Source organism: Camelus ferus, chromosome 11 (assembly GCF_009834535.1).
Source record: "Camelus ferus isolate YT-003-E chromosome 11, BCGSAC_Cfer_1.0, whole genome shotgun sequence".
Classification (NCBI taxonomy): Eukaryota; Metazoa; Chordata; class Mammalia; order Artiodactyla; family Camelidae; genus Camelus; species Camelus ferus.
The window spans coordinates 64,116,090-64,137,310 of record NC_045706.1 but is presented as its reverse complement, the minus strand read 5'-3'; the positions used below and the strand labels follow the sequence as shown (position 1 = coordinate 64,137,310).

The 21,221-nt window shown below is 40.7% G+C and overlaps 1 long non-coding RNA gene and 1 pseudogene across 2 annotated transcripts; both read left to right on the top strand.

Moving 5' to 3' along the window:
* Positions 1 to 5,832: 5,832 nt before the first annotated feature.
* LOC116667249 lies at positions 5,833 to 13,149 on the top strand. Of its 2 annotated transcripts, none has more exons than XR_004324063.1 (4): positions 5,833 to 6,821; positions 7,379 to 7,437; positions 7,765 to 8,893; positions 9,464 to 13,149. It is a non-coding gene; the product is annotated as an uncharacterized LOC116667249 (long non-coding RNA). The 2 variants fall into 2 exon arrangements; XR_004324062.1 differs by having other exon boundaries at positions 5,859 to 6,821; positions 8,731 to 8,893.
* A 3,400-nt stretch (positions 13,150 to 16,549) lies between these two features.
* On the top strand, positions 16,550 to 17,280 carry LOC116666860 (annotated as a pseudogene).
* Positions 17,281 to 21,221: the final 3,941 nt, after the last annotated feature.

The window sequence follows — 21,221 nt, the reverse complement described above, 5'->3', positions numbered from 1 at the left end:
TTCTCCCTCCCGTCAGCAAGGAGACCATCCCTACGATGTGAAAGGGATGGTCTTAGTCTACTCCTGTTTCCTAGGCCTAAGGATTAGTAGTGCTCATTTTCATTCTCAAAAGTGTTCATGTTTGGGTGCTTAGATGATAATCACTCTACTCATACCAGATAACCAGATGTTTAGGGCAGGACTTAACGCTTGGGCCTTTTTCTCTTTTCTATCTCACTGTTCACTTAATGTGATTTTTTAAAATCATAAGGCATTAAATAACACCTATATCCCTAAAAATTTCAAACTCAAATCTCTAATCCAGACCTCTACCCTGATATCCAGAACCCACGTATTCCAACCATTTGCACAGCCTTGCGTGTTGGTTAAATAGGCATCTTAAAATCACTGTGGCCAACCCAAGGCTCCTAATCTTCCCCCATCAACCTGTTTCTCTTGGCCTTTCCCCATGACAGTCACAATTCCACCTGCCCAATTACTTAGGCCCAAAACGTCAAAGTCTATTTTGGGGTGGGGGAGGTAATTAGGTTTATTTATTTATTTATGTTTAGAGGAGATGCTGGGGATTGAACCCAGGGCCTTATGCGTGCTAAGCGTTCACTCTACCACTTGAGTTATACCCTCCCAATAAAGCCATTTTTTGACTCTTCTCTTTCAATTACACCTCTCATGCACTGCTAAAAAAACCCTATCAGCTGCACCCTAAAATATATTGGGATTTTGACCACTTCACCCCATCTCCAGTGATATTACCCCAGCCACCACCGTTATTTTGTACATGAATTATTGCAATGGCCTCCTAACTGACCCTCCTGCTTCTGAACTTGATCTTCTTCAGTCATATTAAGGGCTAGGCATCTGGATAGTATCTCAAATAAATAGATCATCAATAGAGGCAGGTTATAATTGATTAGGGAACAAAGCCTCCCATTTTATATAATCTGCTTAAATATATATTGGCGTCTCAAATAGAAAACATGGGCTTCTGTACTGTGTCCAGCAGTAATATTCATGTTTACCAATCAGCTGTTCAGCCCAAACATGTGGTCCCCTAGCAGGCCTCTAAGATCAGAGAGGAATACAGGGAGCAGGTCGTCTACCATATGACTTTTGCTCCTGGTGACAGGTTGATACACATCCCTCCCCTTCAGGATTAAAAGCAGAATTCCCTAATTCGATCTAACACAAAGTCTGCAACCCTCACACTGAGACAGAAACAAAAATGAGCAAAATGCACCAAATTGGAAATTGAACTTATGTAAATTACACTCAACTATGAAAATGTGTCTGAACTATTTTTAAAACTTGAAGTCTAGTCAGTTTACAATGTTATGTCAATTTCATATGTACAGTATAATGTTTCAATCATACATATACACACATATATTCCTTTCCATATTCTTTTTCATTATAGTTTGCTACAAGATATTCAATATTTTCAATTAAATATCTAGTTCCCTGTGCTATATAGTGGGAACTTGTTGTTTATCTATTTTATATATAGTAGTTAATATCTGCAAATCTCGAACTCCCAATTTACCCCTTCCCACCCCTCTCCCCACTGGTAATCATAAGTTTGTTTTCTATGTCTCTGAGTCTGTTTTGTAATAAGTTCATTTGTGTCTTTTTTTAGATTCCATATATGAATGATATCATATGGTATTTTTCTTTCTCTTTCCCTGTCTGACATCACTTAGTATGACAAACACCAGGTCCATCCATGTTGCTGCAAATGGCATTGGTTCATTCTTCTTTATGGCTGAGTAGTATTCCATTGTATAGTTATACCACAACTTCTTTATCCAGTCATCTGAACCATTTTTTAAACTTAGAACAAAATTAGAATACAAGAGAAGAGAGTCAGCAAATGAAAGGAAATGCAGAAAAACATCTGGAACAGAAAAACATGGCTGGGTGCAAAGACCCTCACATACACAGGGCCGTAATTGCATTCTACAGAGGACACTGCCACCATCATCTCCCTTCTAGGTGATTTGTCACCCTCAGTGATCCCAGTCCCTGGTATTCACATTCTGGTATAATCCCCTCCCACAATGCAGTGGGGTCACCTCCGTGATCAACAGGATGTGGCAGAAGTGGTGGCATGTCACTTCTGAGGCAAAGTTATAAAGGACCCTGGTTTCTACCTCTCTCTCTTGAATTGATTGCCCTGAGGGAAGCCAGTTGCTGTGTTGAGAGGCCTACATGGCCAGGAACTGGGACCTCTGCTAAGAGCCTTGTGAGCTGCCATCCTGGAAGTGGAGTCTGCCCTGGCCAAGCTTTCAGATGGTTGCAGCCTGGCTGAGAGTGTAACCTCAAGAGAGAATCTGAGCTGAAACCATCCAGATAAGCTGCTCTTGACTTTCTGAAATGGTGTGAGATAATAGTTATTTGTTGTTTTAAGCCACTAAATCATGGGCAATTTGTAATGCATCCATAGACTACTAATAAACTACCTGAATATTTTGTGACTCTGTAACAATTTCCTAAAAGAACTGAGCTGGAAAGAGACAACTGGTTTCACTATATGTGCAGAAGCAGTTTGCTGGACACTCTCTGAAGTTCTGGACATCAGTATAGCAAGACTAACATCTCATAGAAGACTAACACAATGGCTTAGAAAAATCCCCAGAAAACAGTATCACTTCCTTTGGGACCTCTTTGTTCTTTTTGTCACTTCCCTCATTTATAGCAACGAGTTCCCCTTCAGCAAGTTCCTCCGGTTGCAAATCTAGAGCCTCTTGAATGGTGGCAGTGTTGGTTGGCATCCTCCACTCCCCACCCCCAGCTATTTCCATTTATGTTCAATTCGAATTTCACTTCCAGCATTATCACTTTTTTTTTGCTGCAATTTCATCTTTGCTGGTCAATTTCCCATTAATTTTCTTCTTCCTTTTTTTTTTATGTAAAATGTAATGTGGCTTTGTGTGATAGTCCGACTGCACGTTTGATGTTTGACTGAGAACAGCTTTCAAGCTCCACCAGTCTTCCTTCCCCTTCTGGTTAGCATCTGGGCAAACGGCTATGAAAACCCAGGTGCTCCCTCCTCTGGCTCTGGAGGGAACTTCAAACCACACAAGCATCTGCATGTGCATTGGAGCCCATATTCAGTCCCATCCCTTAACTGCAATAAAACCTCTATGCCAGTCTCTCCCCTGTTCTTTCAAGCCATTTGTGGACCTGCTTGGGAGCGTCCTTGTTCACTCCAGACAGCCTCACTCTGTGAGTAATAAACCTCTATACCCTCTTTGTGCATGTGGCAGGTCATCAGTTTTGACATCCAAACCAAATTTTACATGTGGAATCCATTTCATATCTTCGGGTTTATGTCAAAGATAAACACTGCTGGACAAAGGTTAAAGCAATGAAAACAGATTTTATTCAGTAACTACTGACAGTAAGGGTAAGAGCTGTCCTCCACCCGGATTCCTGCAGAGGTGACTAGACTCTTTAAAAGGAGAGTGGGGGTGAGGCAAGCAGGGGCTTGAGTCAGAGAAGTGATAAATTAGAGAGTTGGTCAGTGTAAATGCAGTTAGGCCGGCTGTGTGTGCTATCGGTCAGCAATTATTGAAGTTAGCTTTCTATCCCACAGAAATTGGAAGACAGAGGCCCTGTTCCTTCTGATGACTAATTTTAAAGGCTTTAATGTCCTTGAGAGAGACACTTTTGAGTTGTAGGAGATTCGTGTACTTCTTGAAGGAACAGAGGAAGGATTCATAATTGTAAGTCCATTTTAGTAAATGCTCTATGAAAGGGAGGTCAGGGGCCTATTATTAGGTGTAAGCTGGAAGTAACAGTAAATTCTGACATCATTTTAACGGAGTGTGTGTGTGTCTGCGCGCGGGCGGGCATGGTAGAAGGATGGGTGTCAGGGGATTCATCCCAGGGATGTGGCCTTATGCTAGAGTTAGGTCGTCTCTCTGCAGAGGTCTGGATGTAGTCACTGCATCCCAGGAGTTTTGCAGTTCTTAGTAACCACAACAGTTCATCACTGGGAGGCAAAGAGCCCAGACAACTATGACTGTTGCTGTTTCTGCCCGAATTGAATAACAGATTCGCTGTGACCAATCGTCAACAGACTTTGAAAGAAATTATATGATTGGCCACTGATTATGATATCATGTATTATTCCTGCTGTGATTTGTAGACTGGAGAGCTAGCAGCCAAGTTTGTAGTACTTTAGGGGATTCCTCACAGTTAATATAAAGTGGGAATTGAAATTTGATTTGTGTTGTTGGGGGAGTAGTGTTATGTAACTAAACCATGTTGGAAGAAATTCATGCACATCTGAGCCCTGCGAAAGATTGCTTGTACAGTGCTGCCACATTTTATGAGAATGTAAATTGTGCAAATTTAAAATGATATGAATAATATGAATAAATATTTGAAAGTTGTATATTCTGCACAGTTTAAAATAATGCAATTCTCTTAATATTTAAAATAATTGTGGGGAGTCACAGCATTTCAAAACTCTCTTGAACAGCAAATTGAGGCAGTGTTTGTTATTACTTACAGGTTCACCTTTAATACACAAGATTTAATTCTATCACGTGTCAGTCTCCTATAAATGTTGTGTATATGCTTTGAAAGTTTTCTAAATGATCTGCTGACTTGTGCTATTTTAAAGTGATGTTAAAATTCAAAAAAAGTTTTTTTTAACCAACTAACCGTAATATTCATTTAGGACTGGTGTTAAAGCTTGTGCTGTGAAACATGCCTGAACATTGACAACTCTGGATGGGAATTTTGTTTTCTGATAAAATTGGATTTTGACACACTGTGCAGTTGGATTGGTAGAGAACAGTCTGGAATGCTCAGAAAGTATGAAATAGAATTAAAACAAAATTTCTCTATCCTCTTTGGAGGTTTATGCTCTTTTTTAGAATGCACTTCCTACACTTATTCCAGTGGGAAAATTAGTACTTGATTCTTTAGTGAATCAAGTGAATCTTGCCATGTCTACACTTACACTTTCCTCATATCACTACTGTATATTATAATATGTGGGTTTTGTTGAATCCTGTCCTGGTTTGAAAAAACAGCTTCAAAGACTTAACAAAACCTCTATAACAGACACTCCTGGGATGATCGGAGAAATGTGAATATGGACTTGATATTAGATGCTTTGTATGGAATTACTGTTAATTTTATAGGTGTGATAAGTGTATTGTGATTATGTAAAAGTATGTCCTTCCTCTTAGAAGATACATGCTGACACACTTAGTAGTGAAGTTTCAACACGAAGACACGCCTAGATAAAGCAAATACGGCAAAATATTAACAGCTATTGACTCTAGATAAGGTATGTTTGCTGACCGAATTCTTTCCAATTTTCTGTTTGTTTGAAATGTTCGATGAGGAAGAGCTGGAAATATATTGACCAAGAAAATGTTTATATTGTTTACCAAGTACTTAAGGCTTGAAAATCCCATTTTTGTAAAACGTCAGAAGGTTGTGCACTGTTACCTAAGGGGGAGGAGGCTGTGTGTGACAGTCTTTACTTTGTATTTTTATTCATCTACAATTTTTGGTATTACAAATAATCATCGCATTTTCTCCTCATGACTACTGTTGCCAACTTCGCCAGCACATGACTACTGTTGCCAACATCGCCAGCACTAAGCTGCTGTGCCTTCTTGGGAGAAGCCCTGATATCACGTGGTTTGTTTTATTTTAAATGTTTGCACCGCGGTCTCCGGGCTTTCGCGGCGTCAGGTGCTGGGCTAGCTTCACACGAGTGGGTTCGGATCCCGCCGCCAAATCCGGGGCGGGGCGGAAGCGCAGGGGCGGGGCGGAAGCGCAGGGGCAGGGCGGGGCTCCCGCCGCGGAGCCCGACGGGAAGCGCCTTAAGAGTCGGCGGCGCGCGCCGGCGGGCGGGGGCACCGGACCGGCGCTTTGGCGCATGCGTCACCCCGCGCGCAGCCTCAGTCTGGGCGCGCAGAGACTGGAGCGCGGTTGGGGCGTGGCCCGAGCGAAGAGCTGGCTGAGCCTGCGGGAGGGCGGTGTACGGACCTCGGATCCTCGCCCGCTAGAGTAGTCGCTGTGGGTCTTTGGGGCATGGCCCTAGCTCGGGCACCGGCGCCTGCGGATCCTAAGAAAGGCCGCAGTAGTGTTGTCGACCCCTGTTTTAAGGCCGCCGCGCGCTCCGTGAGGACTGCAGGGAGTTCTCGCCCTTCCGCTCTAATAGATCAGGAAACAGAGACCCAGAGAGGCCAGCGAGTGCCTCAAGACCACACAGCCCGCGGGAGGCGGCGCTAGGGGGCACATCCACCTCTCCCTCCTCCCTAAGAAACTATTCTGCCCGAATCTGGCATTGCATCCTTTCCAGCACTGGACGTCGCTGTGAAGTATAACGTGGACTCTTTATCACGGGGCACCTGGATTTGTGGGATTCTTGGTGTCTCTTCAGGGCTCTGGGATCACAGTTCATAATGGTTCTTTCTGGGCCTAATCTGAACTGTCCAGTCAGTGTGTTTTCAGTGGTCCCAACTTGAGTTTATTAAAGAACCCACCGGAGATTTTTGGGGCACAGGAAGTTCCAGGTTTGGGGGCCCTCATGTAGGTTCCAACTAAAATGATTTTGTCCCCTAGGTTCAGGTTTACCTCACAAAGCCCATCTTGTGAGGTAAAGAGGAGTCCCACGTGGAAGATGGCTCTTCTGAATGGAGACCTCCCGCCAGGGCTGCAGAGCAAAGGAGGATCAAGGCCAAGAAAGAGGAAACCCTAGATTTGCACGGCTGGTAGCACTATGGGATCCTTGCGCTCCGCAGGCCACCCTGCAGACTGAGACAGCCTGAGGTTTGAGCCAAGTTTCAGGAGAGGTGAGCTAAGCTAAGGCAAGGAGCAAGTCTGCCCAAGAAATTACACTTGAGGGTTTGAGGGAGCATAGTCTGGGGGAGGGGGCGGGGGATGCCAACTACCACTAAGAACATTTAATTTCAGACATTCCTAACAGCCTATTTCAGATTCTCCACTCTTCAGTTCCTGAGAGGCTCTCACTTTTGCCCTTTATTACACGTGGCACTGAGAGATGGGGGTGCTTCCTTCATCCTGGCTTCTCAGGCACAGAAAGTAGTGAAGGAAAGAGCTTCATGGATCACCTGTTTTTGCCTAGCATGAAAGATGAAAACCACTGAGCCCAAGAGGTTGACTGGCTCATTCTCAGCAGCCTAGCCAACAGTCAGATTTTCAGACATAGTTAAGTCAAACCCAGTTACTATCAAAAGACTGAGAAATTATTGCCAATGTAATTAAGGACCAAAAGATGCTCTCCTACTGGGGTACATTTTATCTAGCTAGTGTGTGGAGCTTGTAGGCAGGAGAGTTCAGGAGATGCAGGGCAGATCAGATCTCTTGTGATCCATTCTTTCTTCTCCAGCCCCACCTTTGTGATTCTCTACATGTTTCCTAGATCCACAGAAAATGAATGTATCTCAGGTGAGTTATTTTTTTCCCCCTACTTTGTTTACAATTTCCTATATGAGACTTTCAAGGTCAGTGGGTTAGAAGGGAAATACAGAAATAGATGAAAATCAACTTCAGAGATAATATGCAGGAGCATATGTCAGTATGCAGAAATATGCAGGTCCTATTCTATTTCTATGCTATTCTGTGCTATTGTTGGCCAAATTTGTTTGATTTTTCTGATGGTTACAGCAAAAATGCAGCTGTTGTCTGTTACATGATTTGCATTGACCCTAAAAAAATTATCATGCTAATTCTTATGAGGCATTAAGAATTCTAAAAAAAATGTTCCTTTCCTAGTCTTCCTGTAGGTATCACAGTAAATAATCTTTAAGTGACCACTGGATCTCAGTGCAGCCTGCTGCCTGTAATTGCTTCTCCGGGGAATCTGGACACTTTGTGCCAAAGGAGAACTCAGTCAATGCAGGTCTCTAGGTCCTCCAACAGCGGGGCCTCGTAGCCCTCTTTCTGATGGTCCTGCTTGATCCAGGCGTGGAACCAGGGATATCTGCAAGAAAGAATGGATTATATCACCTTCAAATAATCTCCTGTAATATTATGTGTAGACTGTGCAGCGGATAGGTTAAAGTTGTATTTTCTGGCAAAGGCTTCCCCATTGTCCTTTCACATTCAAACCGCTTCACTTGTTGGATCTGTCTGGGAAGGGATAGCAGTGGCCTTATTAAGACAAATGTTGTGATTCTATAGTATTTGCCTCAATTGAGCCTTCTGTCCAGTTGGCACTCATGTTCAGTCCCTCCTGGAAAGTCTTGATTGGTTTCTGGTCTGTTCCTTCCTCTGTGATTATTTCTTTTCTGTTTTCTCCATGGAGCCTTCTTCCTCTTCTTGCCTATTATTACTGTTTCTCCCAAGGTGTCCATTTCTGGTCCCCTGTTGTCCTCACTTTCCTCAGGTCTTGCTGATTGATCTCCTCTCCTCTCTGGGGCTGTACCATTAGCTGGGAAGCTTTTCCGGCTCTCCAGCCCAGACCTCTCCCCCACCTTAGACCTAAGTGGCCAACTCTCTGCTAGACATCTCTGTATAGCTCTTCTAAAGGCCCTTCAAACCCTACAAATCCAAAAGGAAAGCTGTTACTAATAACCCCACCCTTCTCATTTATTTCCCAACATATGTTATTACCAGCCAGCCCATCATCCGGGTGACAAACAGCATTTATTTCTAAGTGCTGTCCTTTACCTGCACATCTAGTCAGTGATCAAATCTTGTTTCTTTCAAGTTGTTAACATTTCTTTCTTTTTTTTGAAGTTGAAGTGAAGTGCGCACAAATCCTCAGGGAACAACTTGATGAATTTTTCATATGCTCTGCAGCTGGATAACTAGCACCCAGATCAAGATAAGGGGCATTTGCTGTACCACAGAAGGCTTCCTTGTTTTCTTTCAAAGACTGTACTTGCCCACTCACTCAAGGGTAATCATTATTTTGACTTCTATTATTAATATTAGTTTTGTCTCATTTTAAACTTCATACAAATAGAATCATGCAGTATATTCTGCTCTGACTTCTTTTACTCAACATTCTGTGTTTGAAGTCATCCATGTGTAGCAGTGGTTTGGTTTTCTCCCCCCATGGTATGAATATCTGTTCTGCTCTGGGTGAATATTTGGGTTGTTTCTTATTCTGGCTCTTGTCACTGTGCACTTGATTCTGAGGGATATAAACCTGGAAGTGGAATTGATGGGTCATAGCACACGTACACAGGTTTGGCTTTGATAGATTCAGGCCAACGGTTTGACAAAGCAGTTGCATTGCTTGACCTTCAGCCAGCTGCGTGTGAGCGGGCCTGCTGTGCCAGAGCCGGGTTGGCATTTGCTGTTGCTTGTGAGGCTTTCTTTTCTTTTTTCTTTTTCAGTACTTGGTGGATGAGTGTAGAGGTGTAGTGGTAGCTCACTGTGGTTTTAACCTGAATTTCTCTAAACACTGATCATGTTGAGCATCTTTTCATGTTTTCTATTTTGATCATCTTTTTTTTTTTTTCAGTGTGTGTTCCAGTTTTGTTTGTTAAAAAAAATGGATGAATTCTTTATATGTGCTAGATAATGAGTCCTTTTTCAGACAGATGTACTGCAGATGTCTTTTTTGAATCTGAGGCTTGTTCTGAATTTTAATTAAGTCCAGCTTATCAATCTCTTCTGTAATGGTGAGTGCTCTTTGTGTCCTATTTAAAAAAAGCCTTGGGCGGGGAGGGTATATATAGCTCAAGTGGTAGAGCACATGCTTAGCATGCATGAGGTTCTGGGTTCAATCCCCAGTATCTCCTCTAAGAATAAATAAATAAACTTAATTACCTCCCCCCACCAAAAAAAAAAAAAAAAGAAAAAGTCTTGCCCATCCCAGAGTGACAAAGGAATTTTCTTGTTATCTTCTGAAAGCTTAAATTGTTTTAGCTTTCACATTTAAGTCTATGATCCATTTCAAACTATTCTACACATATACATAAACATGAATATATCTTTTTTTGGGCTGTGGCTATCCAGTTCCTGCAGTATTTTTTTATCAAAAAGACCTTCCTTTCCCTGCAGAATTGCAGTGGTATCTGTTGGAAATCAGGCAACCGAATGTGTGGTCTCTTTTTGGGTTCTTATTTCTATTGTCATTGCTTCTTTGTCTCGCCTCAGGCCAGCACCACCCTGCCCTTACCACTGTAGCTTTGTGAAAAGTACTCATATCTATGGATATATGTTTTCCACTTTTGTTCTTCAAGATTTACTTCGGCTGCTTTAAGTCCTGTGTATTTCTGTATGAACTTTATAATCATCTTTTCAACATGCCCCACCTCTACCTGGGAATCTACTGGAATTTGGTATTGCACTGAATCTATAGATCGATTTGGGAGTTGGTTATATTAATATTGTCTTGAATTTTCAACTCATGAACATGGCCTTTCTCTTCATTTACTTAGGTCTCCTTTAATTTTTCTCATCAATGTTTGATAATTTTGATGTGTAAATGTTGTGCTTCTGTTAGATTTATTCTTAGGTGGTTGAAAAATTTTCTCCTTACTTGGGCATTGCTAGCATAAAGAAATAGTGTCAATTTTTGTATATTGAACTTTTTTTAGTGACCTTACCATTTATTATGTCTAGCATTTTATCTGTAAATTATTTTGGATTTTCTAGCCACACAATTATGTTATATAGCCATTTCTTACTTTTTAACCCATTTAAGAACCTTTCTTTTTATTTATTGCTGTGGCTAGGAGCTCACATGTATCATGAAATAGAATAGTATATACTTGTTTTCATCCCAGCCTTCAAGGGAAACCTTTCAATATTTTATCATTTAGGATGGTATTTGTTGTAACTTTTTTGGTAGATAGTCTTTGGGAAGTTTCATTCTATTTTTCGTTTGCTGAAAGTTTTTATTATTCAATGGGTGTTGAATTTGTTGAGATGATTGTATGGTTTTCTTCTTTATTCTTTTAATGGATTGATATTAGCATATTAATTGAGGTAATTCTGTTAATGTTTTGATTTTCAAATGTGAAACCACCCTATTTTCCAGGAAAAAAAATCCCACCTGTTGTTGATCTTTAAATATATTTCATGATAAGTCACTTAGGATTTTTGTCTTTATTCATGAAGGGGACTTTTATTTTCCTTTTTTATAATGTTTTTGTCAGGTTTTATATCAATTTTATACAGCCTTAAAGAAACATGTTAAGTGTTTCCTCATTGTCTATTTCCTGGAAATATTTGTTGAAGATTAGTTGTTTGTAAAAATTCACCAGTGAATGCATCTAGGGTCTGGATTTTCTTTATGGAAAGTTTTACAATTATAGGGTTTTTTTATATTAGGGAAATTATTCTCTAGAACATAACATAAGTTGCAGTTATTTCTTCCCCCCTTGTCATTGGTCATCCCCAGGTGGGAGCAGGTGCCTTTTGTCCCAGGGCAAAGCACAGCTCACACACCTGTTCAGATAACCCACCTGGGCTTTCTCACAGTTTGCTTTGCTTTCTGCCTCTGTTTCCTCCTGGGATGATCATCTGGGTGGGATCCAGCAATGGTGCTAATTTAGCATACTGATAGGAACTAAAAGCCTTAACACCCTCTTCCACCCCTTAACGTTTTAGTCAAGGTCAGCACTGAGCTCCATTGTGAAATCCAGTGGTGAAGTCTCAGTCTTCCGTCTTACTTGACTTTTTAACCACATTTGACGCCATCGGCTACTTCCCCCGCCTCCATCCACTTTATTCACTTGGCTCCCACACTTTGTAAATTTTCCTTCTCTCTCACTGTATGCTAGTTCCTCCTCCTTCCTACCGCTGGAGGTTAGTGTGCCCCAGAGCTCAGTCCTTGGTCCTCCTCCTTTCTCAGTCTGAGGCCTCTCCCTTGGTGATCCCGTGTCTTCTCATCAGGACTGTTTGTGGCCTGGTCACTTCTGATAATCTCTGGTGTGCAGACCTCTTCCTGCACCCGAGATGCTTTTACCTAATGGTTCACTCTGTGTCTGATTGAAAGTTTAATAGACTTGAGCTCACCATGACTAACACTGAGGTCCTGGACTCCCCCTCCCAAACCTGCTCCCTCTGGAGCCTTCCTTTTCTTGTTTCATAGCAGATTCCTTGAAAACATCTTTGACCTGTATTTTTTCTCAGGTTCCACATCTTTTTGGTCAGCAAAACCCCTGGGCCCTGTATCTAAAATGTATCTAGAATCTGACATCTTTTGATCCTCCCCGCCGTGGTTACCCTGACCAGCCCAGGGTACTTGGCTGCGTTCTGGGAACAGGCTCAGAGCAGGGTTTGCTGCTCCTCCTCCCTGGCACCTGAGCATAGAATCCCGTGTGCGCCTCACAGAATTGTGCGTGGGGTTATTCTGTGTCACTCCTCTGCTCCGCATCTACATTTTTCTCTGGGTGAAAGCTAGAGTTCTTAGAGTGGGTTAGGTGGCCCCGTTATTTCTCCAGTCTCACCTCTTCCACCCCTTGATCACTCTGCTCGGGCCCCACTTGCCTTCTCGCTGATGTAGAAGCATACCGGGCACGAGGCCATCTTTGTCCTGGTACCACGTGTACCTGCCTGCCTTACGCGTTCCCCAGGGAGCCTGCTGGCTCGCCCCTCCCCCCCACCTCGGGACCTTGCTCAAATGTCACTGCTCAGTAAGCTCTACGGAGACTTCCGGCTTAGAATTGCTGCACTAACCCCCAGCGTTCCCATCCCCCTTACCTTAATCCACTGTCTATTTTTAACATAGCATTTCTCATCTATCACACCCGGGTTTCCTTGTGACTGTGCTGTTCACCGTCCCTTTTCCTCTTCTTGAGTGAAGGCTGCAGGGGAAGGTCTTTGCTTTTCACTGTTGTATCCTCGGGGTGTAGTAAGTGTTGAAAAGTTATTAAATGAATGAATGAACTTTTATGAGATGTTTTAAGTGTCTCCTTTGTAAGCACCATGTAGCCCAATCTTTTCAATCTAATCTAAGAATTTCTACCTTTTTATAACAGACTTAATATGTTATTGCTTGAGTGTTTCCTTGTTTTTGGTTTTGTGTTTTATACTTTTAATTCAAATATATATTTTTATACAGTATAAGGTGTAAAATTTTTTTTTGGCAAATAGACACTGTTCACGTATTTGACTGTATTTCTGGACTTTTTCTTGTCACTAGTGTATTTTTCTTTTGACTAAGGGAGCTTTGTAATAAAAAGTAATATCTAGCAAGAAAAGCCCCTTTTACAGTCTTTATTTTTGACATACCTTTTCCCCCTTTGAATTAAAAGAGTTACATCAGGTGGATCTCGTCTCCCTTTTGTAAAAAATTTCAAGCACAACCCAAAAAAGTGTTTGCTAAGTTAAATTGTCTGAAAATTTTATGTTAGTTTTGATGGCTCAATATTTTGATAAGTCTTGGATCTCAGGAACATTGCTTTATGTCTTACAGAAACACTTTTTTAAAGAACACTTTTACTGAGATACAACTCATATACCATATAACTCCCATTTTGAAGTGTACACTTCGGTGTCTTTTAGTATCTTCACAGAGTTATGCAACCAGCAACACTAACTTCAGATCATTTTTATCAGCCCCCAAAGAAGCCCTGTACTCATTAGCGGTCATTCCTCATTCTCCCCTCCCCTAGTCCCTAGCAGCCATTAACGTACTTTCTGTCTTTGTGGATTTGCCTATAATGGACATTTCATATAAATATATACATAGTTCATATATAATATGTGCCTTTATGTCTGGCTTCTGTCACCTAGCATAAATGTTTTCAAGGTTCATTCATGTTGTGGCTTTTATCATCTGTCATTCCTTTTTATGGTCAAATAATACTCCACTGTAGGGTATGCCACATTTTGTTTTTGCAGTCATCAGTTGATAGACATTTGGGTTATTTCTCTCTCTCTCTCTTTTTTTTTGGCTATTATGAATGCTGCTATGAATATTATGTACACGTTTTTTCACTTTTACATTCCCACCAGCAATGTATTAGGGTTCCAATTTCTCTACATCCTTGCCAATATTTGCTGTTTTCTATCCTTTTAATCATAGCTGTCCTGGTGGTGAAGTGGTATTTCATTGTGGGTTTGTTTCTGTCTACATATTTTTATTGAAGTAATAAACAGTTTATGATGTGTCAGTTTCTGGTGTACAGCATAATGTTTCAGTCATACATCAACATACGTAAATTTGTTTTCATATGCTTTTTCATTATCAGTTACTATGAGATATTGAGTATAGTCCCCTGTGTCACACAGTAGGAGCTTGTTCATCTATTTTATATATAGTAGTTAGTATCTGCAAATCTCAAACTCCCAATTTATCTCTTCCCACCCCCTTTCTTCCCAGTAACTATAAGGTTGTTTTCTGTCTATGAGTTGTTTCTATTTTGTAAATAAGTTTGTCATTTTTTTTTTCACATTTCACATATAAGTGATATCATATGATATTTTTCTTTCTGTTTCTGGCTTACTTCACTTCGAATGACAGTCTCTGGATCCATCTATGTTGCCGCACATGGCACTATGTTATCTTTTTTGGGGCTGAGTAGTATTCCATTGTATAAATATACCACAACTTCTTTATCCAGTCATTCATTGTGGTTTTGATTTGCATTCTCTAATAACTAATGATGTTGAGCATCTTTTCATGTGCTTATTAGCCATTGTGTATATTCTTTGCAGAATTGTCTATTAAAGTTCTTTGCCCATTTTTAAAATGGTTTTTTTTTTTTGTCTTTTTATTGAGTTGTCAGAGTTCTTTATATATTCTGGATATAAATCCCATTCCAGGTATGATTTCTTTTCTAACATCTTAAATGATTTTTGACCTGAATTATGTAACTTTCTAGCTAGTTATCATTTTCAACATTACATTACTGTTATTTTTTTCTTCCATTTCCATTACTAAATGGTTGTTGCCAAAATATAACTGAAAATTTGCATCTAATTAACTAGTGGTTTTCATCCTGTGTCCCAGATTAATGTATTGATATAATGATTATATTTCCTATTGTTGAACTGGCTTTATATTTTTGGAATAGACCTGACCTGGACTTTCATTTATTTAAAAAAATTTATTGGAGGAGGGTCTGGCTCAAGTGGTAAAGTGCATGCTTGGCATGCACTGAGGTCTTGGGTTCAATCCCCTGTATGTCCTCTAAGAACAAATAATAAACCTAATTACCTCCCCCCAAAAAACTCAAAAAATTTATTGAGCATTTCCTATGTTTTAGGTGGAAAGTCCACTGTGAATAGCAGAAAGCCACTAGACAGCACATTTCAGTGGGTCATGATATATTATTTTTATAATATACTCTTGAGCTAATATATTAGTAGGTACACTTCAATCAAAACTATAAGAGAAGTTTTCCTATGGTTTTTCGTTAATAATTTGTGGAGCTCTCCATATTTTGTGGAAAGTGTGTGACATCATGACTAATCTGCTCTTGAAAGGCTGGCTAGAATTCAGGGCAGAGATTCACAGTCCTGTTGGCTTTTATGTCATCAATGGATTTGCAAATCTCATCTTCAGTTATTGGTCTAATGACCTTTTTTTTAGGATCAGTTTGTTAAAATTTTACTAGTAAGCAATGTTTCCTTCTCTATATTCGGAAAATTTTTTGCTGTGAAATGCCACATATGATTCTCTTAAAATTTTACTATCTTGCATCTTTGTGGATATATGTGGTTCCTCAGGTCTGTTGTATATTTTTGTTTTCTCACTTTCCCCCCCAAATTTTGCCCATTTTATGTGACATATTTAAAAAATGCTTTTGGTTTAATTTAGTCTTCCTTGTTTATTTTGGCTTCATTTTAATTTTATTTATTTTAGATTTTATCCTTTTGTTTTCATGCTTTCTTTGGTTTGTTATTTTTTATATTTATTTTAGCTAAATATAAAGTTCATAATTATTTTTAGTCTTTAAAAATAAGTTAAAGACAAGTTTTCTCTGTAACAGCTTTAGTTGTAGGTCTTAAGTTTTCATGTAATGAACTTCCCCATTGTTTCTTCCCAGGAAAGTAGTAATTTGGATGTTGGTTACTCTTCTTTGATCTAAAGTTTTTAGTTAGAGAATGTCTCATTTTATGAGTTAGTGACTTTTCACTGAGTTTTTTAAAATTTTGGTTTTATATGTCATTATCAGACAAAGTAGCTTGTAAAACCTCTGATTTGTAGAATTTAGTAACATTTTCTCTGAAAGCACAGCATAACATAATAATTATAAGTAGCACTTTATTTTCAGATGACCTGGTTCCAGTTTAGGAGAACCTGTTAAATGAGGAAAATAGTATCTATCTATAGGTTTATCCCCAGTATGAGATAATATATATTTAAAATATTCCACGAAAGACATTCTTCTGAGTAACTGCCCAGTGAATTTAGCTGTCATTAATTACCTGAACATGAGAATTCGGTGAACTCTGCTTGGTAGTCCTTTCTTGTTGACAGAGATATATTGTCTCTTAGTGTAATTATGATTTGTTCTCTTTAATCAAACTATCTTGTCATTGTAACAGTTTTTCTGTTATCTATTTGGATACATACAGATGTGACCTGAGCCTTGGTTGATGTTATCATTGATCATTACATGGTACCTGCCTTTGTTTGCCCTGTTGAAAGTTTAAGGCAGCAGCGTCTGGCGGCCGGTGCTGCGCGGCCAAGGTGGCGGCCTCCGGCTGGACAGGTGCCGCCATGGACCTTCTCTGTGTGTCTGATCTGCTGCTGCTCCTGCTGCTGCCAGCTCGGGTCTTGGCCGCCGTCGGCCCCCCGAGACGCCCAGCGAGGCCATCCCGCCTCCCTGGAAGAAGAAGGACATTCGCGACTACAGTGATGCGGACACGGCTCGTCTTCTGGAACAGCGGGAGAGAGATGACGGCATAGAAGGAGACCTCCGGGAGCACGAGACCCTCCGCTACTGTTGCCTTCTCACAGAGAGACCCCAGCAAGCCTGAGAGCATGCTGAAAGTGACGAAAAAGGGCAAGATTCTCATGATGTTTGTCACTGTGTCGGGAAGCCCCAAGGAGAAGGAGACGGAGGAAATCACGAGCCTCTGGCACGGCAGTCTTTTCAATGCCACCTACGACGTCCAGAGGCTCCTCGTGGGGTCAGAACGCGCTATCGTCATGCTTCGTGATGGAAGCTGCGCCTGGGAGAGCAAGGGCTTTTTGGTCAGTCAAGACAGGTGCGCTGATGTAACTCTGGAGGGACAGGTGTATCCTGGCAAAGGAGGAGGAAGCAAAGAGAAAAATAAAACCAAGCAAGAGAAGTCAAAAAGAAGGAGGGAGAGCCAAAGGCCCGGGCTTCAGAGGAAGACAACAGAGCTGTGAGTAAAAGAGAAGAGCTGTGAGGGGGTTGCGCCGCTCTGCGGGGGAGCGTGCGCGCGGGGATGGGGGCGGGCGTGGGGAACCACACACGAATGGAATTCCAGTTTCTTCTAGGAAAGGTCTGCCTCGTGACCAGTTTGTGGTCAGCATAAGAATTACGGTGTAAAAGTCTTCCAGTAAGAAGACAAAGGCTTTGTAATTAACATGGGACCCTGACACATTGACGTCTACTATCAAATAACTTTAGACGGAAAGCTGACGGTGTTGCTTTTTTCCATTTAAATGTGCGTGGGGAGGCCGCCAGTCGGACTGTGGCACGGCTCCCCTCAGTGCACCTCAGACGTGGCAGCTTGTTGCGTCCGGGCGTTCCATTTTCCCTTAACTGAAAGGATACCAGGTTCTAATCAAACTTTAAAACTCTTGATTTAATTGAATCAAGCTCTTCATGCCGCAGACATCACTACCATTACTGTGGGAGCGCCGGCATCTCAGTACACAATCAGGGTGTGTAAATCACAGATCTATGCAGAAGACGCAGAGAGCGGAAAATTACGTAACTTGGAAATCCTGAGTATTCACTTTGAGTTTCTTGGACTTGAATTCCTCTCCTCCGGTTACAGAGAGCTCTTGGTGTCTATCAGGTTTTATGGGGTCTGTCTGTTCAGGGGGGACTGTCAGAAGAGGACTTTATTTAGGAAAGAGTCATGCTGGTGTTGAGAGCTGTGTATTCCATTTAATGTGATCATTTTAAAGGGTGTAAATCAGGCATCAGCAGAGACCCTTGCGGGGGGGGGGGGGTAGCAGAGGACTGGTAACCTCATTCATTTCTAAACTCCTTTTTTTTTGAATATAGTGCCTAAATTTGTAGTGTTTTTCGTATGGTACTATCATGATATACTGCCTGTCTAATTTTGCTGTTCTATGTCAGAGCCCACTCTGAATAAGAGCTGCAGAATTTATATACAGGTGTCATTTTTAAGAACTAAAATTACTTGTAAAAAAAACTTCTGTTGTGATTTTAACAAATTAAAAATAGCACATGGTTAGGAAACATCAACACCGAAGAATGGTACAAAGTCAAACGTCTTCACCTCCCCACTGCCACTGCCTTGCCCCAGTGGAAGCTACTATTCATTTGTTTAAAAAAAATACACTTACTGGTTTATAGTGATGTGTATTTGTTTTTGCCTCATAGCACCTATTTCCCCCCCCCTTTTTTTAAGAGAAAGTACAGTATGAGTACTTTATTTAAAAAAAAAGTTAAAGGCTACAAATTCTTCTTAATCTGATATAAATAAGACCATGCGTGCTTCCCTTTTATTTGCATTTTTTGTAATATTTTGTGCATTCCATTCCTTCTTTTATAAACATTCTTTATCGCTTTGTTTTAGATTTATTTTTGGTAAACAACAAATGGCAACATCTTGTTTTTTTAGACAAAAATGACATTCTGTATTGGATAAGAAATATATCCTTTCACAGTGTCTGTGATAATTCATGTATTTGGTTTTATATATCTGTCTTAGTTTCCTAAATACTGCTTTTGAGTACACATAATACAATATGTATCATAATTAATTTTCTTATTTTTTATTATTTTTTTTGGTGCCAAAACCCGGGAATGAACCTATATCATAACTTATACTACTAATTATACTTTTTCAGAATCTTTACCTTTTCTGGCATATTCATATTTTTCATTATTTCATCTTTCTTCTCTGTTAATTTGGTAGTTTTGTGATATTCAATTCTCAGAGCTGCCAACCCACACCTAAGTATTACAACTGAACTTACATGTCCTAACATATCAGGATGACTTCACTGCTCATCTGCTGCTCCTCTTCCCTGGCCCCTCTTGGATGACCTTAGTAAGTTTGAAGTTGCCCGTCTAACCCACTCCACACCCAGACTCCATTGTGCTAACTTGTCAGTATATTACTGGCTCTTCTCTTACGGAAAGTCTTTTCTCTTTCAGGAGGTCTTCTCGAACATTATGTTATACATTTCAAATCATGTTAATATCATCCATCTAGTTGTAACCATACGTCAATAACAAGATCTGTTGTTTCTCACTCTTTCCTGTCCTTTTCGCCTTCCCCTTGCTTGAGACTTGTTTGGCAGCTTGTTAGCACCTCCTTAGTGTTTTCTCTGCAGAGATTACATGGTGATTTATTGCCTGAGGCCCTGCTCATTTGAATACGTCTGATTTGGGGGCCTTTCATATGAAAGACAGTTTTTTTAAATGTATAATATTCCTCCATTGAAATTCTTCTCTTGTAATCCCACGGTCTTTTTGCTTTTGCCACTGCAGAGGGGAAATCCAAAGCTAGGGTACTTCTTTTTACTTTGTGAGTCAGCTGTTCTTTCATCAGGAAGCTTGTAAGAGTTTACCCTTGTCATTCAGAATTATATAAACGTATGACTCAGTGTGTCTTTTTCATTAATTTTGGGTTGGTGGTTTTCTTCTTTTATCACTTTGGATATTTCACTCCACTCTCTTCTTGCTTGAATGGATTCTGAGACTTCTGTTGTAATTCTTATCCTTGTTCCTTTGAAGGTAAGGTTCACACCGCATCAGCTACCCTCCTCCCGCCCCGCCTTCTTAGCTTCTTTCAAGATCTTTTGTTTTGGAGGTTTCTTCAGTTTGATATGATATGACTAGATGTGGTTTTTGTGGGTATTTATCCAGCTTGATAGTCTCCGACTTCTGGATTTGTCATTAGTTTTTGACTGTTTTTGGTTATGTACTTCAGGTATTTCTTTGGCTCTGTTCCTTCTTCTTTTGGTATTCGAGTTATATATATATTATACTTTCTTGAGGTTGTCCCACAGTTTTTGGATGTTCTGTTTTTTTCTTTCTTTTTCTCTTCACATTTCAGTTTGTGACGTTCTTGTTGCCCTGTTTTCAAGTTCACTGGTTCTTTCCTTGGCTCGTGTGTGACTCGTGCATTTTGACTTCTAGCACTTGATTTTGATTCTTCCCTAGAATTTCTATTTCTCTACTTATATTACTCATTTGTATTTGAATGTTGTCTAATGTTTTCATTCAACACATTAGAGTTAGTTTAAACTCCTTGTCTGATAATTCCAACATTTGTGTTGTATCTGAGTCTGTTCTGATGATTTCTTCATCTTTTCTGAGTCTGTTTTTTTTTGCTTTTTGGTTTGTCTTGCAGTCATTTGTTATGAGCTGGACATGTATCTGGTAATAGAACTGAGGTAAGTAAGTTTTTAGTGTGAGGATTTATGTTATTCTGGCTAGGAGTTGGGCTATATTTAGTGTTGGTTGTAGCTGTAGGTGCCAGAGTCCTCACATTCCTTTAGTGTTCTTATTTTTGACTCCCCTAGATCACTGGGTTTTAAACTTCAGTGTCTCATACCTGGAAGGCTTCTTAAAACATAGTTCGATAAGTCCCACTCCCAGAATATCTGTATTAGTTATCTAATGCTGCACTAGAATGTACCCCAAGCTGCTTAAGACAGCAAGAAACACTTACTATCTCATGCAGGGGCCTCATGAGGCTGTAGCTTAACTGGGGCTGGAGGATTTGCTTCTGTGATGGCTCACTCACATGGCTGGCAAATTAGTATTGATGTTTGGAGGCCTCATTTCCTCCCCAGGTGGACTTCTCCTTGGGGCTGCTGGAGTGTCCTTGTGACACGGCAGGTGGTTTTTCCTGGAGAAAGTGATCCATGAAGGGGCAGAGTGGAAGGAACAGTATTCTTCTGTGACCTGGCCTCATTAGTCATACTCTGCTATTTCTGCAACATCCTGTTGGTCACAGAGGTCAGCCCTGTTTAGTGTGGGAGAGGACTGCATGCAGTCATGAATCCTGAGAGGTGAGAATCGTCGGTGACCATCTTGGAAACTGGCTGTGATGTTAGGTGTGGAATGGGGCCTGAGGATTCTGCATTTCTGGCAGGTTCCCAGCCGACGCTGATGTTGACCTATGGACCACACTTT